The 25,554-nt window shown below is 47.2% G+C and overlaps 1 protein-coding gene across 5 annotated transcripts in view; it reads left to right on the forward strand.

Annotated features, from left to right (window-relative positions):
* The first annotated feature begins 250 nt into the window (after window positions 1-250).
* sulf2a (sulfatase 2a) overlaps window positions 251-25,554 on the forward strand; it is a 57,878-nt gene continuing 32,574 nt past the window's right edge. For 2 of the 5 annotated variants that reach the window (XM_070549155.1, XM_070549157.1), the window contains exon 1: window positions 251-386. The gene's annotated coding sequence lies outside the window, so the exon portion shown is untranslated. Of the gene's footprint in view, window positions 387-755; window positions 887-1,414; window positions 1,541-2,164; window positions 2,276-25,554 lie in introns of those variants that run through there. The other 3 variants (XM_054747760.2, XM_054747765.2, XM_054747768.2) reach the window with 3 other exon arrangements.

A 25,554-nucleotide genomic window follows, 5' to 3' on the forward strand; every position in this document is an offset into this window, starting at 1 on the left:
GCCTGCTCATGAATGAGAGTGTAAAGGGAGGAAGAGGGAAAAGCCAGAAGCACCGCAGAAGAAGAAAGGCAAAAGGACTGGAAACGTCGGTGGAGGAAGAGAGGGAGGGCTGAAATAAGAGCGAGAATCTGTTAAAGATGGGGACAAAAAACGGCTGAAAAGGAGCGAGGGCAAAATTGAATTGTAGATTGAGGGAGCCTCTCTCCTCCCTCTTTCCCTCCCCCTTTTATTTATCTCATGTGAAACCACGCCTCCCCCTTTTCACTTGTCAGTGCATCCATAACAGTGAGCTGTCTGCACTGGGCTGTGCGGGGGGTGACACCAGCTCCTCACTTTGCCAGCACAGTGGACCGGACCGGATCTGAACCGACCAGACGGCCAGACAGGTGTGTGAATTTGTTTTTGTGCATGTGTGTTAGTGAGGGATGGCCGCATGAGTCCCTCTGTGTGCAGGAAAGTGGTCCTCTGCAGGACTTTCTTCAAGTCTAGCTTATGATACAGAGCAGGAGCTTTGCCCTAGTTTACACTTGAATGCTCTGATCCATTCTGCTTGCTGCTGAGATTCATGCATGCCGCTAACGGCGCTGCTCATCGGGCTAGGAGGGACCAGACCTCTCATCTAACGATGATACATTCACACACTGCTAGTGATGGTGAGCTACTTGTAGCCACAGCCGCCCAGGGGAGGTCTGACAGAGGCGAGGCTGGCATTTGGCGCCGTCGGCCCCTCTGACCACCACTAACACAGGCAAGTTGGGTGAAGTGTCTTGCCCAAGGACACAACAGCAGGATACCCCTGGCGGGAGCTGGAATCGAACCCATGACCCTCCGATCATGAGGCAACCCGCTCTACCACCTGAGCTACTGCTGCCCCACATGTTCACAGGTAGTTCCTGATGTCATTTCTAATGCTGTCAAAGTTTGAAATGTTATTAAAAAGATACAAAATCAGAACAGATGTGTCTTTGAGGTCGCACGCCTCTGGTTTTGGGCAGGCTGAGTGGTGCCAGCCTTTATAGAGACGTTGGTTAGGTATCCACCTCTCACTCAGGAGTCGCCATTTCAACTGTTGCAGCTGCTGCCACCCTGCTGGTGTCTGCACAGCTCCAGCGTACGAGGCTGGTCCCCACCAATATACTCACTATCAGTGTTTTGTCAATATTTTTATGGGTCAAAGGGCTGTGTCATCACCAAGCGATGGCGATTAAGAGCAGTGGAGTGGAGCGTGGTGCGAGGACTGACCAAGCAGCTGAAATATTCATGGCTGGGAAAGCTGAACGTTCCTGAATGCTGTTTGCAGGGATCGTGCTGGATGGCTGAATAAATGCAAAGATGGAGGGATGGATGGAAAGTAAAGAAGCTGCAGGGATCTGTTCTTTCAACATTCATTATTTATCACAACACTCTCATGGAAGCTCTAACCCCACATCAACTGGCCTCTTTTCTCTCCGAGTCGCCAGCGGGCTGGAGGAGCTCATCCTACCTGAGGTGCTGTAGTCCCCGGGCTGTTGGAGCTGCAACTGCACGCTTACACCCACGCGTACGTTTTGTTCCTATTTATGCCAACACACTCTCCAGATGCAGGAGCTCGCTCGGCCATTCCTGCCAGCGTTGTAGAAAATGCATTCAGATCACAGCCGACCCGCACCCACTCTCACATTATCAGTGGGTTGGTGACCTTGGGACCTGTTGATATTTGTAGCAGCCATGTTGAGAGTGCACAAGAGGCCGTGTGGGACTCTGGTGTTTCTGGTCTGAGACGTGCAACAGGGCTGGTTGATGCAGTTGACGGGAGACGTGCATGAATATGTATCGTATGCTAATGCTGCACGCTGTAGCTGTTGATTCAAGCTGTCGTTGGAAGCAGGGAGCGTGTTCTCCAATCTGCAGTCTGAAAATGCTCCTGATAAAACCTGTCGTCAGCGCCGCCTCAGCCCGGGGGGCAGCAAGCATCAGCAGCCAAGGTGACACCTCTCAGCGGTCTCTGCAGGCCTGGGGCGCGCGGGCAGTGCTGATGTCTGCTTCTTTAAGCGTCACCTTGACCTTTCATTGTCACAGAAAGGTTTAAGAAAGCTGGAGTTAAGGATGTAAAATGCTGCAGCTGTGTTCCCGCTCGCTTCCTGCCTCGCTACAACGAACCGCTCAGAGCGACGTCAGTTTGGCTGAAATCTGAACCATTTCTTACTTTCCTGGCAACGATTTTCCAATCTTCTCTCCTGTGGATGGATGTCCGTCATCAGGTGTCCCAGTTAAACATGATTAGTGGAGCCTAAAGGTAAACTTTGACTCAAATTTGGTGTTTCACAGCGATTGCATTTCTCATTCGCTTCCTGACAACTGGAGCATGTTTTAGTAGTTTGACAGTAAGTAGCACTCACCTGAATCCCGGCTCGTCTGAACACGAGGAGCTATTACCGCGTCTCGTGACGAGGCGGCTTTAGGAGATCAATATTTAAATGTGAGTTCTCTTTGCTCTGATGCACCAGAGGCTGAAGTGCTTTTTGACAATCCTCTCCCAGGCCCTCCTCCCTGAAAAGTGTTCTCATGGACAGAGAGTTATAGTCAGCAGGTCCAAATGAGGACACTTGCATGTGAATGTGGCTCTGCGTGTTTCTTTGCCCCGCTTGTGCACCAGACTCAGATCAGCGTGTTTACTGTTGATGTGTGAATCAGATTTAAATCTCCTTCCTCTGGCAGGCTGAGCTGGTGCAGCCAAGGCGAAGGTGCCCCACAGGGAAATGTAATTATACCCTGCTGGCCGCGGAGTGCAGGCTTCACTGCCCTGTCTGTCTCTGGAGGGGCGGCGGCTTCAGACCCGTCTCACTTGTACCAAGCAGCAGTCATGTTTCCAAAGCTGCTGTGTGTTTTGGGATTTTGCATGGAAGTCTTTGTCCAAAGTCCTCCTCAGCATTTAGATCTTGGCTGTATCTGTGGTCGTTTGTCACAGGTTCCTTACAGCGGTGAATAATTTATGACAGAATTAACTGTGGTGCCAAGAGCAGCGACCCAGAGAGTTCAGAACATAAACAAAATCTGACTGACTCAGGTTTATTAACGCTTCCTTCCTCCTCATCAAGCCTGGTGGTAATCAGCTGCATTCAGCTTTGCCGCTGACTTATCAATGCTACGTGTCGTATGGATTTTCTGTGATGTTGCTTTCATCTCTGCTCGCTTTGGACGAAGACGCACGCCGAGATGCTTTCCATTATTGAGGCAAACCAAACAGACACACCCCACTCTGGCACTGGGATGACACAGTCCAGAACCCCGTACAGCAGGGCTCGGTGGCGATGGTAACCTCAATAACATGTAAATGAGTTATTTTCTTGTGAAATTCCGACAAAGGACTCGTGCCAGAGTTCCACTTCACAAGCAAAGAGCTGTGATGCATTTACGGTTTGATGAAACAGGAGTGAAGTTTAAAGTGCTGAGGAGGCCTTGGGCTTGAGAAAGCTTTATACGAGTACAAGTCTGTGAGGCTGTTCCTGAACGGTGTCAAAGTCCCACCCGTCCTCAGATCATCCAGCACCACCTGTCATGCCTGAGTTTAAAACTAACCGTAGCCTTCAAAGCTGACAGCCCTTCAGGACGGCGGTCAGCGACTCCTGTCAAGATTAAGCTCAATCTACGTCTGGACAACTTGAAGGGGACATGATGCAAATCTGACCTTCTGCATCCTTTTATGCTGCCATGTGGGTCCCTGCTGCTTCTATAAAAACTCCAAACGTGAATTAAATCCATACATCCGATTTCTGTTTGGTTTCAGGAATCATGCACATCTATGGCCGTTTGAAAATGTACTCGTTTGTGATGTCACAATAAGGAAAATTAGCACAGAACCACCCCTCACCCCTAAGGGAGGCCTCTGCTCTGAAAGAGGAGGAGCAGGAGCTACTCCCAAATATCTGAGCTCCTCACCTCATAGCAGCCAATCAGCTATACGTGGGCGGGGCCAACAGCAGCTCGTTTGCATTAAAGTGACAGAGTCGTGGAGCAGCTCATTTTAATGTCAAGAATAGAGCTGCTGGGACTGCTCTATGTGAGCGGGATTTGGTTCCGCATCGACCCCAGAACTGTTGGAGCTCACTTAAAGCTGATGAGTCCCTGCTGAAGTCCTGCACACCTGTGGTGCAGAACAGGTGTGCAGGGGAAGGAAAGGTAGCATTCTTTTAACTGTGTTTGCTAATTTCAGTTAGCTGTAGCGGCCATCTTGACTCAGCATCTATTCTGACGGGGTAAACGTTTGTCCAGGGACAGTTTCATTAAAGTCAGGCTGCTTGTTTAGGAGGTGTAGCCCCACACTGATAGCTAGGTGATGATAGTGTCAGTAGCAGGGGGTAAATACTGACTGACAGGGTAACACCTGAGCCAGCAGCATTCATCTCTCTGGTTTTCTTCACTCCAGCTCCACCTAATCTCCATTTTAGTGCTCATCGCCTACACCACCAGCCTCCCTTACGCACCTCTCCCTACGGTCTCTAGTGTGCCTAGTAAGCTTTCTGCTATTACAGGTCTCTGAAATGGTATTTTCTCACTGTGCCAGTGCAGTGTGGTGATGGGTTTGGAGGGGTAACACTGACCTGTAGCTGTGAACCGTGCATCCCGCTGCACCCTGAAGGTGTTCAGATCAACAGCCTGACTTGTCAAAAGCTCAGATGAAAGGAACGGAGGCACCTTGGATAGTATTTTGGCAGCAATTACAAAGATTCTGAGTCGGGCAGCTTGTCTGCTCCTGGTTTTCAGTTCCTTTTACATCAACCACCTTCCCTCTTACACACTCCTCGCCTGTGTGTCCACAGAGCTTTGACCGTGCTTGATCTAAAGCTCATCTAATGAATCTTTTGATCTTCCTCGCCTGACACATGCTGGATTTCTGCATCCAGAGTATCTGGGTTCGTTCTAACCTCTAAAACCTGGCTGCAGGGTAGGCGTGCCATGATTTGGGCGAGGTGCGTTTCGCACACCAATCTGAACAGCTCTCCAAATCCCCCTCATCACATATCCACATCAGTTCCATCCTCGTGTCTGTTTAGTACAAACGGAGCGTAGGAGCAGCAGATAAAGGGAAACCAAAACCCCAGCAGGGGCAGAGCAGTAAACACAGCAGAGTTTGGCAGCGAGGTGATATTAATTAAGAGTTATGGCTCAGTGAACTCGTAATTGGTGAAGAGGCAGCGGCGGGGATGAAGGATCGATGAGAACAGAGCCCGCTGAAATCAATCAGCACAACCCAGGGCCTCGAGCTGCTGCCTACCTGCTGTTCTGATCAAACCGCGCTGAGATCAGCCTGAACCGAGCTCAATCCCGCTCAGATTATTCACCTGCATCAGATTATTGCTCCTGCATTCGCCAAACTTACCAGAACAAGATATTCGCGTCCTTACGTCTCTAACCGAGGAGACGACAAATGGAGTCCTGGTGTATTTTTACTCTACCACTAAAAATAGTCTCTTTCTACTCCTCCTCTCCCGCTTGCTCTCTGCCAGGGTAATAACAATCTTTCTGCTCTGTCACTTTCTGATGTATCATCCTCTTATTCACATCAAGGACAAGGACAGGTGGCGCATTCTCTTTCAGCTGCTACACGCTCGTCACCCGGAGCCCGTTCAACCCCCCCCCCCCCCCCCCTGCTCACTCACATTAAAGCTGTCACTCCTTGATTTTATTGGAAGGAAAAACAAAGTGTGGCGTTTTTGTAATTTGCGACCTGCTGTGTCTGCTGAACGCCGCGAGCGTGCGGGTGTCATTTTTGGCCACATAAAAAATCCTGTTAGAAGAAGTGATGTCCCGCTGTTCTGAACCTGCTCCACACGTGTCCTTGGCTCCTAGCATCCATGTCGGGTATTTATTAAGGGATACGGGCAGCGAAGAGAGCATCAAATGTAGCATCTTCTTGCTGCAGATGGATAACTGCCCCAGACGTGTGCAGCTGAAATAAAAGTCCCCTCGTTAACAGAAACAACGATCTTCATCACATAGCTCCTGTTTTGTTGTTCCTCCTAAATGACACCCGCAGCCTTCTGAAGCAGGTGTTGCTCCCACATGAAACATTTGGACACTGATGGATCAGACGTGGGGTCTGAACTCCCCCCCTGAAGAGAACACCTCTGCCTCTGATGGTGTAAAGACCCCCTCTTTAGTGTGGGAGGGTGTCACTCACGACGTGGGTGTGTGACGGACATGTTGAAGTCGGTTTGGCTCAGCTCAGACGCGGGACACCTGTCCACCTGGAGAAGCTCTACTCTTGTCAGCGTGTCCTCTCACAGCTTACAGGATCGCACCTGGAGGCCGACGCTGACATAGAGAGGGTGTGTTTCTGTGGCTCTGCTGCGTCTGACACCCCAACGCCGCACAAACACACACTTATTATCCCTGCTGCCGGGTTCCTGCAGGATGAGAGATGATGCCTTACCAGAGGCACATCACTCACCTGTCTGCTCTCAACAGTTTCTTCCCAACGAGACGGCAAATCGGAGTTCAGCTCCCTAAAATATTTAAGACGTCGGAACATTTTTATCCTGAATCTGGCGCAGGTCTAATTACAGCGTCTCCTGAACTATTTCCTGCTTCCTCGGGCGTTCCACTCTTAGTCAGACATGAGTTTTATCTAATGCGAGTGTCACAGGGAGTGCGTATCAGCTTCCTTCTGAGGTTTAAACAGCCCTCCGTAGGCGACGCACCTGGCAGGGGCGGGGCGGGGCGGGGCTGAGGAGTGGCATCTGGACCACGCCAGCTGCTAGGTGGGATGGAGGGAAAGCTAACATGATTCATAATCAAAAGAAGGTTTGTTTAAACAAGCTGGAATGGTGAAACAGTGTTTTGGCTGAGCTGAATGGCGACGCCTGCCAGATATTCATTCTTTTTGCGTTTGCTCGCAGAACTCGGCAGTCTGAGGCTGGTTTCTGTGGGAGACGAGAACATCACAAGCAGCTTGTTTAGAGGAGAAGGTGAGGCTGTTCACCACCCACTCACGTCCTGTCCATGCCTCCTGTCTCCAGATGTGCTCATCGGAGGCTTTGTCTGGCGTTTATCATTTCTTCATCAGTGTAAACGTTAGAGCAGCTGATTGAGTCGGAGCTGAATCCTGAGCGTCATTAATCCTGTTAGATGGTCTCGCGCTCGTCTCTGGGTGCCATCCTTCTGTCTGAGCAGAAACGTGTCAGAATCTGATGATGGCGGCTGCTTCTCTGGATTTTACACTTCCCAGGGGAAATAAACAGCAGTGTACTGCAGTTATTGTCAAACACGTTGTTTACTACAGCAGAGCAGATGTATCACCTCTGAAGCAGAATCGTGCATCACGCTGCTTCGTTGTGTCCTAAACCGCCTGAACTAGTTCTCATCTGCGGGCCGATTGCTGCTTCGTTCAGCCGAGCGGGGTGACGGCTGTTGTTGACCCTGCAGATATGGTGTCCAGGAGATTAGTGGGTGTTGTAGGGCCTCAGCGGGCACCCCCCCCCCCGGTGGGGTTTAAACCGGTGTTTGGAGGTACTGCAGTGTTACGGGGCTCCTGCGACACTGCGCTGCATTTGTTGTGTAAATGAGCGTGAGTGTGAACAGCTGGGCAGCAGCTCCCAGCACATGTGGGCAGAGTCTGTACAGCTGTGCAGAGCTGAGTCATTAGCACCTGAACGCCGCGGGCAGCATGTGAAAGTGTGATGGGCTCTTCTTGTGCGTAAACAAGTTCACAGAGAACCTGCTTAGCTCCGCCCCCCTCAGGGCTGAATACGTGTGGTTTGTCTTTGTGGCAGCAGCGAGAGCAGACAGGTGAGTGATGAGCCTTTGGTAGAATACGCTCTTTGAGGGCTGATCTCCACGACATTCACCTCTCCTCGCTCTTTGATGGCACAGGCGGCCTTCAGCAAAGTGAGATGAAAACTGAGAGCCCTGGAATCAGACAGCATCCTCTGAATGAAGACCAGTTTGGTTTTTCCTCTGACGGAGCGCCGGTGTGCAGCTCTGCTTGTTTACAGCCACATGACATCCCTCCTCTGTTCCTTGCACTTTGTTGCGTAAGATGCTTTCATTATCCAGTGAGTGACAAAGGTTTGCTTTCTCTTAACATCTTTGAGGGACTTCCTTACAGTTGGCAGCCATTCCTGCTGCAGCAGGTCTTCACATGGGGTACGTGATTACCTCCGTAGGGCTCCTGGAGCATCTTTCCCTGCCTCTCATTTTCCACTCCAGCAGAATAGAAAGTGCCCTCCTGCTTCCACGCTCCAGCCCGCTCTCTACCCTCTGATTAAAAGTCAAATATTAAAGTGCTCTGTTTTGAGCCGGGTCTAATTGATTCTTTCCGCCCGATGCACACAGAATGGGCAGACAGCAGGCGATACCAGGCATTGTCAACATCGGGCACGGTGCCTGAAGCTCAGAACGGCACCCCAGTAAAGCCCCCTGTGAGTGTGCCAGCCTGCGGCGCCACACACACACAGAGAGGCCGCTCTGCACTCAGGCCAAGCTTCATGGTAACGACACAGTGGCAGCTCATTCTTTTGCTGTGTGTCAGCTCCCATCAGCTAGCTGGGAAGTCAGCTCGCCATTTGTAAGGAAGCAGCGGCCTGTGACCACCGTGTGTGTGTGTGCGTGCGTGTGTGTGTGCGTGTGTGTGTTTTCACTTGAAAAGCAATCTATTCTACCCACTTGCATAACCACTCATCGAGCCTAAACAATCTGAGGTGCTGAAAGGAGCATTCATCTCAGTTCTTCAGAACGACATCTTCTCTTCCGTTCCCTGATTCCTGCCTCCAGGATAATCACGTTAACTCGCTGCCAGCCAAGACGAAAGTCACACACTCAGGGATTCCTTTGGACACGGCACGCATTGTTTTAACAAGCCCACTCCTTAAGCTTCATCCAGGTGGAACAGTATTCCTGCCCAGATCAACCATCTCCGTCTAGTTGTTCAGTGTGACAGCTGGCTTGTTGAAGGAACGATGCGCTGCTCACTGCATCAGCTGGGTTGAATAGCTTCAGGCCCAGTGACGCACATTCATCACTGCAGGATTTTCTATCTGGAGACTCTTGCTTAGATTCTTGTATGAATCCTGGTCTGATCAGGAAGTGAACTAACCTGGTAACTCATTCTACAATAAACTGTCTGGCCAAAAAAAGTCTCCACCTGGATGTGACTCAGCAAGCAAGGGCGATTATCTTTCAGCTGCAACAAGTTATTTAACCCAAGGTGGTGCAATGCGGTGCTTCACATTTCTTAAACAACACATCTGGTGGTCGTGGAGAAGGTGTTAGTCTGTGTGAGAAGGGTCGGATCATTGCCATCAAACAGAGAAAACATTTAGGAGATGCAGAAATGACTAATAGTCCAGATGGACCCTGTTCCAGAGTGATGGCGCATCAGGGTAAGAAGAGAGGCAGGTGAAGTGATGCACCCATCATGCCTAGTGCCTACTGTACAAGCCTGTGGGGGCAGTGCTATGATCTGGGCTCGCTGCAGGTGGTCAGGTCTAGGTTCAGCAACAGGATGTGCTCCAAGAATGAGGTCAGCTGACTACCTGAACATCCGGGTTACTCCATCTTCCCTGATGACACGGGCATATTCCAAGATGACTATGCAGGATTTACCTGAATATGCTGAATGACAACAGAGAATGTGTGCTGTAAAATAAACTAAAGGAGGTCCAATAAAATATTAGTGCGTGACTTATTTTAGTTTGTGGCGACTTTTATGGGGACCGGGCAGAATAGTAATAAATAGTCTTGCCATGACCCATGGGCAGAGCTCAGTCGTGTTGCAGAACATATGGTTGTCTTTCAAACTGTCTCTGCATGCTATTGGACGATAAACAACATGACTTATTCACTGCTGATGTCACTCAACGGAGCCGTTCGCCATACACTGTCCAAGAAGACACAAATACATCTTTTTTCTGAACAAACGTAAGTACCTCTATCTGCTCTGTCTCGACTCAAAGGAAAGCCAAAGTTTAAGTCGTCCAAAGTTGATGCCAAATCTGTTTCAAACAAGCCATCGCCATCTTGTTCCGCTCTGTTGCATCATCCCACCCACCAAATCGATGGAGTGGAGCGAATTCCTTTAGCCATCTGCTACGGTCTGGCTAGATTTCTAGGCTGTAAACGAACAGCCACAGCTGAGAACCACGTTCACAAGGACTTTCCAAAGTGTCTCAGAATAGTTTTAGTTTCTGAGAGTCAGAATGTGGGACAGCTTTTGTTGGGGAAGCTATGTCCAAACAGGGACATGTTGTCCAGCAGGTCAGTTTGAGTGATGTGCAGGAACTTCACACGCCCCACCTCACCCAGCTGACCCATTGCTGAAGAGTGATAGCCACCAACTGGGGCTGATGTTTGCTTCTGCAGGTTTCCTGAAAACCAACATGCAGAAAAAGAACTGGGCCTGAACCCGCAGTAGAGCAGAGTCCCGCCCCCCTCCGTGGATGAAGACGGCGGCGCAGCTGTAGTCCTCTCACTTGTCGGCTGATTTGGCGGATTTACTGTTGGTTTTATGAGCATCATGAATCGACTCTGCCCCCCATTTATTTTCATTGCTTTTCTGCTGCGTGTGTTCGAGAGTGTATCCGTGGACTTGGCTCTGCGCTGCGTTCGTTAAACGCAGACATTCATCCACAGCGTTTTCTCATGAATCTGATTGACCTTTGTGCTCCGAGCGATCCTCAGTAAACGGGTCTTGGTCCTCATTAATCCCTTCACGGTTGAAAAGCTGATGCTATCTTCTCGCTGCGTCTGCTGTTTCATGTCTTCTCTGAGCTGATGGATGAGAGCGGTTCTGATGGAGCGGCGGTCGGAACTGGCTGTCGGGGGTGTGGGTGTTAATTAGTCCTATTAGGAAAACTGCTCCGGCACGACACTAATGGCAACACAGGGTTGATGAACTTGATGAGAACCCTGTTGAATTGTTTGAGTAAAAGAGAGCGACAGGAACCAGAGGGGCCTGCAGGTCGTGATCAGGTGTGTGGACGGCGTTTTGAAGAAGCCACAGTGTGCACCGTTTCACTCGTGTTCATGCGACACTCGGAATCTGAGGTTTTCACATCCTTTTCAGTGCGAGTGATTGCCAGCACAGCCGAGGAATGGTCTCCCAGCCGACAGGTAATCACAGTCCTCCTCTCTGAGTAACGGGTCTATTTCTACCCCCGTCCTGTTAGCTCGCTGCAGCAGCTCTCAGCAGGGGTCCAGGGTCGTGATCACAACACCTGGCTGCCTCTCTTATTATAGCAGGAGACCTCTGCTGTGCCCTCAGTATGAGACTCTGAAGGCAAGTCCAGAGGAAGAGGAGGGTGTAAAGGTGAAGGTCTGTTAAAAGTATGACAGATGTGTGTTTAACGCACAGGCTTCACGGAAAACGTCGACATGAAACAGAATACATGTCTGCTGTAACATCAGCCTCCCTTTTACGCCTGACTGACCGTCGCTACACAAGGCCCGGCTCTCATGGCAAGGTTGCACGCATGGGTAGAACATGCTAACTCCAGCTGGAGAACCTGCAGCTTTCTTGCTTCGAGGCAACCGTCCTCGCCACCACGCAGCCCCGGGTGGAATCAGACTGAGCTGCTTCATAACACACGGTTATGAGACGTTCCGTTTATGTCAGGGGTGTCAAACTCATTTTAGCTCAGGGGCCACAATGAGGGAAATCTAGTCCCAAGTGGGCCGGACCGGTAAATTAAAAACAACTTCAGATTGTTTTCTTTGTTTTAATACAATCAATATAAAACAAGGCTGGAGCCTGAGGACAGTGTATCCAAAATAGTACAAGTACAACACCTGAAGTGTACTTGAAAATTTGAAAAAAATAAAAAATCCATAAATAAAAACATTCCTTAGTGATTCAAAGAGCTTACAGATAACATGGCTAGATCAGTTTCATGCAGCACTTAAAGCATATTTGACTCATTTTACTTTACATCTTTTAGCTTTCACCAGCACATCAACATCAGAAGTCACATCCTGAGTGGCGGCCAACTTCAGGATGTGATTCAAGTTCTTGTGTGAGCCTTGAGCGCAGGTTTGTTTTATTTATACTCATTACAGAGAAAACTTGCTCACAAAGATACGTTTATTTTCACTCTACATTGTAAAGTATGAAAATAAAGTTTACACAACCATCTCGCGGGCCGGATTTAACCCGCTTGTGGGCCGAATCCGGCCCGCGGGCCGCATATTTGACACCCCTGGTTTATGTTGAGAGAAAATGGTCATGACCAGTTAGTCACCAAGAGTCTTAAATACATCTCATGTGTAACCTTAAAGAGCAAGTCACCCCCAAATAAACGTTTTTTTGCTGATTAAATAAACGAGTGTCTAATCGTGCTGCAGACACGTGTCGTCAATAATTTGGCACTTCAGTGCATCTTAGTTCAAATTTAAATATTCTGCCTAAAACTGGCAGTGTTGTGTCGTTGTCAGGGAAAAACTCTGCACTGTATTTTAATTTAAATCTGCCACCGCTATTGGCTAAGAAGTATGCTATGATGTAAACTGGTACATTATGATGTCACAATGCTGTTGTGAGCCTGTGTGTGTATTTGTTAGCGGCTCCGCCCTCTCGGTCTGCCAGGCAACAGCATGTGTTGCATTTTTCAAACATGAAGTGGGAGTGGAGTTAGACTCTGGTAGGGGTTGACTTGCTCTTTAACGCCAACCCCTCCAAGAGTCGTCTCACATTTCATAACTCATAGAAACTAAAAGGACAATTGTCCTTACGGAGTCAAGAAGAAATCCGGTGCTTTTGTGAGAGAAGATTGGTCTTGTACACGTTCTTGAACAAACGCTGGAAAATAAGGACTCTTGCAAATGTTTCACCACGTTTTGGAAACGTCCTCATGGAGGCTGCGACGGTTGCAGCCCAGTGGGATTCTGGCTCCGCCCCTGCAGCAGCATAAGGATGTAACGATCTGAAATTGTCATGACAATATAGAGCTAAGCACTCCACTGCTCCTCTCACTTTTTTTCTTCTTGATTATAAATCCGCTGCACCTGTGCGCAGCTGGCTGCCGCACCCTAAACAGGAAAAAAATAGAAAGTGCCTTCAAGCTCCACAGACTTTCTCTCCATTCATCTATTTAGTCAATAAAGCAAAACCTGAAAACCGTTACAAACACAGCTACTGTTCTCCGACAGGCTGGGACTTTTGAAGCCTTAACTAACTGCTCAGTTGGACTTGAGTCCTAAAACTCCTGTTCTACCCTCCAGACCTGCTGATTGATGTGATACTCTTTATTCCTCTACAGATACCACCATGCAAGTAATATCAACATCAAACCAGCTTAGAGTTGTTGCGAAACTGGGGTAGTGACAGATCAATATTTTATATTTTCCTGTACTGTCTTGTCTTTTAAAGTATTCAAACCATCATATTTATCTCTTCATCAGTGTGTTTCTGTTGCTTCAACAGGAAAAGCAAATCTCAAGTTGAAATGTATTGTTAGCAGTTAAAATGTGATGGTTTCGGTGATTGGGTCATTTTGTTTTAGCTGCAGGGTTCTCTTCCTGCTTGATTACAGGAAATAAAATAGTTCAGCGGGAGTGAAGTATGGTTATAATAATGAGCAGCAGGTTCAGTTTTATGGTTTAGTCGTGAATTACATGTAATCCACAAGCAGCAGCAGCAGCGTTGCTGCATATCGACTAAAGTCCAAATGAGACGAATAGATCAGAAGCAGCCCGGTGCAGGCCAGGGGTCTGTAAAAGTCCCCGCACATTATTCTCACTTACAAATATAAATATTTAAAGTTACCCTGTCATCCAAACTATTTAACTCCTAAATTCATCTAACTGTGCCAGTGAGAGTGTGTGAGAGTGTGTGTGTTGGTCTGAGACGGTAATAGAGATCAGAGGGAGGTCGGACCTGAAGGGACAGCCTATAAGGATTAAGAGAGAGTCGCCGCTGCCTGATCAATCTGAGCTCTCATTAAAAGGCTGCCAGGCTCTTTGCAACCCGATCCAATATCAATACCGTAGCACCACTGAGAGACCAGTTAGGCTAGCTGCTGGCAGCTTAGCTGTCATTACTGAGTGGGCAAAATGCCAGAAACCCCCTTGGTGGGCCACTTAAGCTCCCTCTCTGGTCCCAAACACAGGTCAGGACAGACGGATAGGATGTCTGGGCAGTTGTCCCAGAGACAGACAGCGACCTGTGGAGGAGGAGACAGCCTGTGTCCTCTCACCGGTAAGTGATGGCCTGTGTGTGTTTGCTTTGTTCTGGTGAGGGTGCTGTGGTGTCACCTGAGGCGTGTTTGGGTGGTTTTCCTTCTGGTTTTTGTTACCAGTGCAGGTTGTTACAAGGACAGACCGCTACGTTTTTAGGGACTGGGTAAATCTGGATTCTGGCATAGAGCTATTGATTCCTGCTGGGAAAACCACAGGCTCTGCAGTGATTTAGTAAAGCCAGTGGGGGTGGGGGCTACAATGGACAACAGAGAAAATAGCCTCTGTAACTCAGATCATTGTGTGGGGGTCTCCACTTTGTGCTCCAGCCTTAAGCCCCTGTGTGGTTCTGACAAGGGAGGGGGATCAGTGTGTGTCTCAACCATTAGTAATCAACTGACAAAAAGACCCGGAGAAAGCCAGCTAGTGGAGGTGGGGGGGTTCGGACAGAGGATGGGGTGGGTGAAGATGTACAGAAGCACTTGTTGCCTCTCCAAACTCCAAGAGTGCGTGTAGCAGCAGATACGATCTGCAGAACCCCCACCGCCCCCCCGTGAAGCATCCCGCTGCTGTTCCGGGTCCTTGAGATCAGTTGAACAGTTTTGTTGCAGAGCTTCACAAAACGCTCGCCTCTCCAACTTCCTCCCAGCTTAATCTCAGCTGTTCCGCTGTCAGGCACGAATGGTTCAGAGTTCAAACTGATGTCATCAACTCATGACCAATAGGAACGATCCGTGTTGCAGGTGCTAATGTATGTGTGTGTGCGTGCTTGCATGCGTGTAATGTACCTACACATAGTGCTGGCTGTTGTGGCCAATGTCCTAAATCAATTCGATTCATAAGGCTCTGAATGGATTAATCACTAATTCGATTCAATTCGGTCTTGGCTTCGTTATTCATAGTCGCTAGGGATGCTCCAATCCGATCACGTGATCGGAAATCAGGCCCGATCACGTGTTTTTGAAAGGATCAGAATCAGGAGAAATAAACTGGATTTAACCTTTTAAAACAACAAACATGACTTTCTAAATTCACCCTGACATTGAGATTTTCAAATATAACAAAAATGGCTTAGTTTTAATTTCAGTCATAATATTTGTTTTGTAGGATTTGGTAAATTGAGTGCTTTAAGAGCTCAATATGTATATTACCTCTACTTATGACCAATAAGCTGTGATATCTAAATATAGAACATCAACTCTGCTTGGTCTTTATGGTGTTTATCAGAAGATTCTAGGATTCTTTATTTATTAGGGGATTGTAAACACTTCGTTCTGATTCAGAAAAGAGTCAGGTTTATAAAAGTAAGAATTTATTTTACCAACAATTAAAACATGACAAGTTAACTAACATTTACTGTGATGGATGGAGCTGAATGTGATGTATGAACCTATGTGTGAATGCGATGTTATCAGAACTTCCTTATCTAGGAGAGCTGAGTTCTGGATGTAAAAGAATTTGGTTTGCGTTAAGCTATGAAGGTGGTTGTTATCAAAACACATCAGACGCTATCTGTCGTGTCCACATACCCACTCGTAGACCCTCGTGATAGATCTGGAATGTCGAAGTCCTCGGACTTCCAGGCACCAAGGTCCGTAGAGGAAACTACGGCACTACTAGACCGGTCTTAGAGTTGTCTCCAGGTCACAACAGACGGATGGTACCGCGCGTCTGGGACTCTTAAGGAGTCTAAACAATATCAGCTCATTCTGCAGGAACTGTTTGCTTTATCAGCTCTGCAGGTGCAACAAGGTTTTGAGACGTGTCAAAAGCTTTGATGGGTTAAAGAGGGTCTTGCTTCAGATGGCCGATCTGAACCTTTCTCAAGAACTGATGAACCACCAGAGTGATCCAGTTTTACTCTTCTCATGTTATGATTTGTGTAGCCAACCAGAGGTTGACAAGTTGAGGAATGTTACCAAGAGTCTCAGAAACACGCCTTCTTTGATACCGGAACCTCTGATCTGGGGTAGAGGCTATTTATGTGTCATGAGTTTAACTTAACCTTACTTTGTTCTTGTGAGTGCAAATGGTGATGACCTTGTCATGTAAACATGCTGAAACATATTTCAATCATTGTAATCATAACATAACATTCATTTCAAACTTCAATCAGTGACTACGTTTACATACAGCCAATATCCGGGTTATGATCGGGTTAAGGTCGGGATTCGGGTTTCTGAGTTGATCAGAATAACCCGTTTACAAGCATAAATAGAAAGAGTTACCCCTAACTTGCATAACCCGATTTAAATGCGGACGTTGGGGTAGCGCCAGGACGTATGGACTATGTCCAGATGCAATATGCGTCATTTCCGGTTCTTCTTGTTCCGGTATCCGTGAAAACAACAACATATTTCCCAGTTCGGAAGAGATAGCGACCACGCTTGTTTGCGCTTTAGTTTCCTCGTCACTCAAAGTGTGGTGCTGTGCCGCGACTCGCCATGTTGCTCCCAACTTGTTGTTTACTTCCGGAGTTCTGGCGCATACAAGACGTCTCGCTACTCAAAAGACCAAGATTCCTTGTGAACAGAGCATGAGCAGAACACACGCTTTGATGGGGATATCCCGGTAAACATTCGGGTTAGAAGAGGGTTACCCCAGGTGTAGTAACCGGGTTTTTTAAAACCCGGTTATGAGCATATCTGGGTTTTTGGCGGTGTTTACAAGGACCTGCGGAACCAAGTTATTGTGAATATTCGGGTTTTAAAAGGGTTACTGGCTGCATGTAAACACACTCATAGAGCACAGATTAATGAAACATTTCATTATATTATAATTATTATAAGTAGCAAAAACTGCCAATTATTTAATGATTGTCTAGCTTATAAGTTGTAAAAGTTCATATTTAATTTAAGAAATAATAATTTGATTTAGCAACTAATCCGGGCCGCAAGTGTTGCTTATTCAAAGGCATGAAGAATCCTGTAGGACGATAAGGGAAGCTTGGACCTTGAGGAGAGAACATTATTGTTGACAATTCCTTATCATGTGTTCAGAGCTGCAGGCTCTGAGCTCCAGCTGATGGGATGAAGGCAGGCCAATTTAAAGGGGACACATGCAGTCTCGTGTCTCCTTTTTGACCAGATGTTGAACGGTCAATCTGTACCTAAAAACTGACCATTGCTGGACGTTACAGTTTCTTGTATGAAAACAACACAATTTACAGCAGGCAAGGACTCGGACACCAAGTGCAGCTGTTAGCAAGCCTGCTAACACAGAGCTAGCACGTCTCCTCAGGAGAGCTAAAATATCTGCAGCTTGGTGGTGTTTTAAACCAGACAGCAAAGGCAGAGCTTGACATGTGTAATGCGTGCATACTTAGCATTCAACATGCTGGAAAGGAAACAGCTCCTTGATTCGCTGCCTTCAAACAAGCTACTTTCGCTGTCGGCTTTTCGCTTCGGCCATCAACAAAGCAAGTCACCAGTCTCCATTAAATCCCAGTTTACCTCTAACAGTCACAGTTCACACTGATCAGACAAAAGGCGGAGCTAGCTGACAGAGAACATTACACTAATGATCAAATAGAAATTGCTGACAGACTGCAAAACATCGGTGTTTCTAGTTCTGCAGCACCAGTGCTTAATACGCCCCGCGACTGGCTGGACCCTGCTCCCGGTGCTGCGCATTGGAGCTACAGGTGTTATGCAGAGAAAAGTAAAGCCTGAGTCATGCTTCTCCGTCTGCGTCAGTGCGGAGACACGCTACGCCATTATCTGTCCTTGCGGGCCTGTTGGAGAGCCCCGCAAGGGCGTACAGAGTCGAGCTCTCTTTTCTAAACATCTGTCCATCGAGACGGAGAACGCAAGCTTGTGATTGGTCAGAGCACCGCTGTCGTCTACACCGCCGCCATTGCGCCCTCAAAAACATAAAGAGAGCCGAGGATAACTAGCGGCAGACACGGAGAAGCTTGAAGAATACCTCGCGAAAAAACACGCTAAAATATGAACGTTTAATTTCCCGTGACTGGAGGAGTGAAAAGATGCGCAGCAAGCATTTTATTGGTGGACGGAAATGACAGAAAACGTGGGTTTAGAGGTGGCGAGCGCATGAAGAGGTGGAGGAGGATGAGAGACAAATATGTACATGTTAAAAAGTCTCTTTTATACAAAAAACACAATATAAACACACTATCTTGGACCGATACATGACAGGATACCACAGAACAGCGCTACGCCCTCTGTTGTCCTGCCGGGGAATTGCTTTGTAGCACTCCCCAGGAGACGGAAGAGTATGAGAGCAAAACGCTTCCATCAGTCCGTGCGTGTCTGTCCCTTGCGGAGCTGACGGAGAAGCATGAATCGGGCTTTACCCTGCCTGCCAAAGGCTCCGCCTGCCTGCTCCATCGCATGAACACGCATTGCTCACAGCTGCATATTGAGGAAGTAAACAACTTGAAACAAGAGCAACGCTGCTACTTTCAAGTATATTCACAATATAAACAATCATTTAATCAGTGCACTTCCTAAAAAATTTAAAGTGAAACTTAAAGGACAATTTGGATATGGTTTCTTCTTATTTTAATGCTTTTCTGAAAGGCATCAGATTGGGACTTGGTATTGGTATATACTCAAAATCAAATGACACGGAATCGGATCGGGAGCAAAAATCGTGATCGGAACATCCCTAATTTACGATTCTTAGTGGGCTTCCTAAACTTATTTTGGCGTGGCTTTTTCTGTCTTATTACTCATAGCAACAAGTAAACGTCACGTAAAACGTTGCCTCGTGAGTTCTGCGTGCTGCCGTTTACGTGTTTTGTGATCACAGCAATTAACCGGCTAAGCTGTATTTCATTTTTAAGCAATGGTTGATCAATTGTCAGATCACACAGACATAACCTTGCAACGGGCTGTTGCTAATGGTAACAAAAATCTCCACTTACCCTCCCGGTGACAACAGCGCTGTCCGTTGCAGGAAGAATCCAGATCTGGATCCCGACAACAAACCCTGATTGAGTCCATTTGTATACCTCCAGGCTTTTATATGTTCTTAGCGACAATCCGGAGTAGGACGAGGGAAAATTAACAAGGAAATTATAAATGTCAGGGCATCTCAAATCCGGTAAGAGGTCCACGTTGACAGCTTCTGGTGTTTTTTAAAAGTATCCCAGGGGCACGGTAAGGGTCGGAGATGTTTAGACTATTCAGTTTCTGACTATATAAAACGATTTCTTCGGTTTTAAAGTCTGAAATAAACTCAGATGGAGTAAAATCCAAGCCGATCCCGTTCATATTGTTTACCTTTTTTGCCTGCCAACATGGCGTCTACTTTCTGAGAGTCACGTGACGTCCGGAGCTCTATAGCATCCGGTGAGAGTCTGGATTCTGGTTGAAGATATTTTAGGCCATTCTTCTTTACAAAACTTCTCTAGTTCATTCAGGTTTGATGGCTTCTGAGCACAGACAACTCTCTTTAGAACTTTTTACAAGACACACCATGCTGGCAAATCGGCGTAATATTACCACAATGGTTTGTCTATAAACGCGCCATCCCGGCATGGCGTTGTGTGAGTTTTGCGGCATTCGTTCCGCCTCGCTTGGTAGCAATATTGTGGTAATGGTCTGTCGTATGCGTCCTGGCGCAACAGAGGCAGATGTCATGATGACGTGGGGAGTTATTGCTGAGCTCCGGCTGGCAAATTTGTTGAAAATGAAAGTAAACACGGGCAATGAGGGTTGCTTTTTGAACAAAATCATCTGAGATGGCACACTGGAGCGCCGCAGCGCTCCATGAGCCTCTCTGTTAGAGCTGAAGCTCAGATCACCAGAGACTGCACAGGGACTGATGGGGACAGACACCTTTAGGAGCTGCTTGTTAAAAAAAAAAACTTAACAATCACGGCTTCTTTTTCTTTTCCACATTTATTGCAATCGTCAGGGATATTAGGGTTGAAATAATGAAGCTTCACTGGTGTGATATAGGTTCTAAACAGCCACTTGTACTGTAATAATCTAAATCTTGTGTTAATTGTTTGTTTTTGCGCACGTTCACAACAGTCGTTCCACTCTTCTGCTGAAATGTCTGTTTCCAGATCAGATATCCAGGCCTGTAAATATGAGTTGCTATTTTCGTTCATACCAGAGATTAGAGTACTGTAAAATTTGGAGAGGAGGCCCTTACTTTGGTCATGGTTAGCAGCTATATTCTCTATAGTAGATAATGTGGGTTGTACAGTCGATCCCAGTATATTAGTAACGAAACTTCTAATTTGAAAAAATAAAAAAAATGTCTCCTAGGCAAATCATATTTGCTAATTGTTCAAAGGACATTAGAATTCCATCCTCGTAAAGAAAAAGGGACACTTTACCATTGTATGTGACAATGTGAAGAACTTCAAATCTTTTGGAAACAAATCTGTACAATTATTTCAGATTTAATTAAATGTAAGATGCCCCTTGACTGCACATCTATCCAGACAGCTTTGTATGTAACAAAAAGAATAAGAAATTGATTGAATTCTCCTTGTTACAAGCTAAATACGTTATTACCTTGAAATGGAAGGCCACAGAAAGGCCAGGAGTGAAACAATGGATCAATTCTATGTCCAGTAATCTGGCGCTTGAGAAACTAACGTGTATGGCCAGAGGAAAACTCGAGGACTTCAAGGACATCTGGCTGCCCTTTTTGCATCTTCTAGATGCCTTTGACTTTGAAGAAGCGGAGTGAAGTGGGGGATGGGAGGGAGGGGATTCTTGGGGTGGGTAGGTGTTGGGGGGAGGGGAAGGGGGTTGATGTATTTTGTTCTGTTTTAATCTGAAAATCATAATAAACATATTTGGGGGAAAAAAAAACAATCATGGCTTCAATCACAATAATAAGCAAGTTATGTCTAAGATAAACGGAAGTCTGTGGCAGCGCAGAGACCGCCCCCATACCCCCTTTATGCCGCCATCACCTTATCTTTTATAGAATATCCACGATTGCGCCACATTACCGCCACAGTCTGATCTTATAAACCACCCTTATTCTCCCCAGGGAGCCACGACGAATCCCCTTTTGCAAACGCTTCGGTCCTGTACGAACAGCTTACGTCACGCCACTGATGTTCAATAATATTCAGGTCTGGAACTGAGATGAACATTCCAGAACGTTCTACTTGTTCCTCTGCATGAATTTCCTGAGTAGACTTTGAGCAGTGTTTTGGGTCATTGTCTTGTTGAAAGATCCAGCTCTGGTGCAGCTTCAGCTTTGTCACGGATTCCTGGACATTGGTCTCCAGAATCTGCTGATATTGGGTGGAATCCATGCGTCCCTCAACTTTAACAAGATTCCCAGTTCCTGCAGTGGCCACACAGCCCACAGCATGATGGAACCACCATGTTTTAATTTAGGTAGCAGGTGTTTTTCTTGGAATGCTGTGCTCTTTCTCCTCCATGCATAACACCCCTTGTTTTGCCCAAATAACTCAGTTTTACTTTCATCAGTCCACCTGACCTTATTCCAGAATGAAGCTGGCTTGTCCAGATGTGCTTTAGCAGACCTCACACTGCTCTGTTGGTGCTGTGGGTGGAAAAAAGGCTTCCTCTGCATCACTTTCACATGCAGCATCTCCTTGTGTAAAGTGCACCGAATAGTAGAACGATGCACAGTGACTCCATCTGCAGCAGAGAATATTCAAAGAGGAGGGAAACTTACGTGCCCCCCTTAAATACTCTTTCTCATGATTGGATTCACCTGTGTATGGAGGCCAAAGGTCAACCAATTTGAGTTCCACAATACTGCAGCAGAAGATGAGGGGTACAGGAGTAGATGAACATCTGACTGCATGGACCATCAGCATCCTTACCAACAGGCCACAGTACGTGAGGCCGCACAGCTGTACATCTGAGGTGGCTGTGTGCAGTACTGGAGCTCCACAGGGTATGGTGCTCTTCCAGAGAAACGCTTCCCCTCACTCTCCAGTAAACATCCAGGGAGCAGACATTGAGTTGGTGGATACATTTAAGTATCTGGGTGTTCACCTCAACAGCAAACCGAACTGGCCCAACAACACAGATGTTCTGTATAAGGAGGTCCAAAGCCGCCTTCACCTCCTGAGGAGGCTGAGGTCCTTCGGAGTTAATTTCCAGCTGCTAAAATCCTTTAATCAATCTGTGGTTGGCTCTGTTATCCACTCTGCTGTGGTCTGTGGGGGTGCAGGCAGCTCTGACTGAGACAGACTGAACAAGCTAGTTAGCAACTCTAGCTCGGTTCTGAGCTGCCCACTGGATACAGTTGAAGAGACGTGTGAAAGGAGGATGCTGGGGAAGATGACCTCCATCTTAAAAAAACGCACTGCATTCCACTGTGGAGACCATGGACAGCTCCTTCAGAGGCAGACTGAGACATCCCAGATGTAAAACAGAACGCTACCGTAGGTCATTCATCCCCTCTTTAGTAAGAGTGTAGAACTCCTCAGTTTAAGCTGTACTGGCATGATCCTGGTACACAATACCACCAATGCAATATTCATTATGTGGTTGTAAAGGATGGGTAGTCAATACTTGTGCCATACCGGATTTGCATCACATGTCTGTGTCTCTTGCAGTATGCTGCATAGTGTTGGAGCCCACGTTTTTTTTTTTTTTTCATTTTTTATTTGTGGTTTTTCAGTGGCTGACGGCTACAATACTAGATTAATGCCCTTGTGTGTAAATACGTGTACCTTTGTTATTATTTATCTTCAAATTATTCTCTTAAGTGTTGGTGCTGCTGTAACAAGTGAACTTCCCAACTGTGGATCAATAAATTATATTCTATTCTATTCTAAAATGACACATGTGCCCAAATTTATCCACCTGCCTAATTTAGTTTAAACAATTATTGCGCACTTTCTGTAAATCCTATAAAGTTTGTTTCACTTTTCAAACATCCATGTGTGGTTATCAGCAGGTGTACAACGGTCTCTGAACAAGTGACCTCTGAAGCCCCTCCACAAGAGGCTGGAACCATCAGGAGCATCCGAACACCACAAACCGATAACTATGCAGATCAGAGTTCAAACGTATTCAGCTACTGGGGAAAAAGACATGTTTGATCCATTAACATTCATCATGCCAACATGTTTACAGTGAAATCTCCTGGGGGAAGGTGAATGTTTGTCTGCAGAAAGCAGAACCCCGGTGGATGTCTACTAATTGGCAGACTTTATGTTTTGGGTATGAATTGCTGTCGTGTTTAAAGCCATTTGTGTTTGCCCAACAGGACATTTTCACCGGCTGCTCCATCCGTCTGTTAGATTGTGGGTTTAACACTGAGCATAAATGGGGCTTTAGAAGTTGACAGCAAGCCTTTTTGAGTAATGCATGATATGGTTCTGGTCTTGATGTTTCACAGTGTCATGCAGAGTTCAGTGTGCTGCTCTGAGGTCTTAATAAGGTGGTTTTGTCGGTGGACCAGTGGGCCCAGTCTGTGTCTGTAATCCATTCAGCTGGGATGTGACACTGTAGGGGGGCTTTGATTCTGGTCAATAAGTGCCAATACGAAACGGCCATCACTCAGCAGGCTGTCCTGTCCACCAGCTTGCTCACTTGTTTCAGCTGTCAACCCCTATGTCAAAGGAGCTGCAAATTGCAGCGCTCCGGCGGACACATCACAAATGACTTTCCCATACAAACCTGAATGGGACAGGAAAGACGGACGCTGGAGGACTGCAAAATAGGCAGATCTCCCTCCAACGTCTAAATAAACCCATCTACGTATTTACAGAACACCATTGACAGTCGCTCATTATGCCACTTAGAGGTTGGGCTGTGGGGGTTCAGCCCAAGGTGGTGACAATCAGGGCTCTGTTTGGGTTTTCTTCCACATCTCTGTTCTCTGTGGGTTCTCATGGAGCGTACCACAAGGGAGCGGGGGATGAGGGGTAAATACCCTGACCCTGCCGTAGACCCTGACTAAAAGGAACTTGTAGATCACCACGTCCGCCCTGCATGCCACAGGGTTGCTGCTGGATACCAAACGCAGGGTGCACGCATGTGACTGACAGTAAAACCTGGCATCCTGAGACATTCTGGGTAAAAACAGCAAAACAGAACATTGATAATAAAGTCTGAAGTGAATGCCCGTTTACTGCAGTTTCTTTGTTATAAGTCTAACTCACTGCGGTGTCCTTCTAGGGATGTCTGGTCCCAACAGTTTAAAGAAAGGAACACAAACGGGATGCTGTTCACTTTGGTCCAATCCTGATGTAATTAGCTCAACTGTTCCTTTTATGTCACCTTGTTGGAGAGACAGTCTGATACACCGAGTGTGGGTGTATTTACGCCGTTCTCTGTCTGAGAGAGAGAGAGAGAGAGAGAGAGAGAGAGAGAGAGAGAGAGAGAGAGAGAGAGAGAGAGAGAGAGAGAGAGAGAGAGAGAGAGAGAGAGAGAGAGAGAGAGAGAGAGAGAGATCAACAGAGCAAACCAGGAGAATCTGTCAGAGTTTTTTGTCCTCCAGCAAGAGCACATCATGACTGGGTCTTATTGTCTGAACTCACACCCTCACACAGACCTTCCTTCCTCTCTCTGCCTACATCTCACTTCTGAACTTTTGTTTTTTTCTATCAAACTACACAACAAGAACTCTGTCCCTGTTTCTCTCAATCAGTAAAATCATTTAAAAGAAAAAGAACCTGTGGATGGTGTCTATCTCCAGCAGGCTCCGGGCATGCAGGCAGGGTACACCCTGGACAAGTTGCCAGTCCATCGCAGGGCAATACAGACACACACATTGCAAACAATCAAGTATAAACACACTCACACCTAAGTATAATTTAGAGAGGCCCCAGCAGGGGTGGACTGGCATGCTGGCACTGTCCCAGTGGGCCGCTTAGCCAAGTAGGCTGCTTGCCCAGCTTGTGCCGACACTGCTGCACAGTTGGTTATCTGCAGAACATTAGCTACATGGTAACCTGAAGCTAACAGAGTTTTTCCAGGCGTTTTTAGCAAGAAAAGCGTGGTAGAGCGATGACGTAGGAGTTGTTTTACCACGTTAGCATGTAGCTAATGTCCCGCTGATCTCCGCCCGTGGAGAATGAGCTGATCTGGAAGGCCAGGGCTCCCGGTCGCAGCGGTCTGGCCCTGCTTGTAATTTAACAGTCCCAGTCCATATTAGATCTCACATTCGGCCTAGAGACGAGTCCGCGGGTGGCAACACCCCCCCACCCCCACCGCTCTCCCAATGGGGAGGGCCAACAACGGGCCGACGATTCGTAAAAATCCCAGGGCCGAATTTTGGTCCCAGTCCACCCCTGGACCCCAGGCTGGGACGTGAACACAGGACCTCCCTGCTGCAAGGCAACAGCGCTAGCCAGTGCACCACTATGCAGCCCCTAGGTGTAAAGTATTGCATTCAATGTTGTGCTGCATGACAGGCTTTATTTTTACTCTCACGTGTAGCTTTATGATCTGCAAATGTACAAGTGGCTTTTTTCAGTAAATC

Source organism: Nothobranchius furzeri, chromosome 3 (genome assembly GCF_043380555.1).
Source record: "Nothobranchius furzeri strain GRZ-AD chromosome 3, NfurGRZ-RIMD1, whole genome shotgun sequence".
NCBI lineage: Eukaryota > Metazoa > Chordata > Actinopteri > Cyprinodontiformes > Nothobranchiidae > Nothobranchius > Nothobranchius furzeri.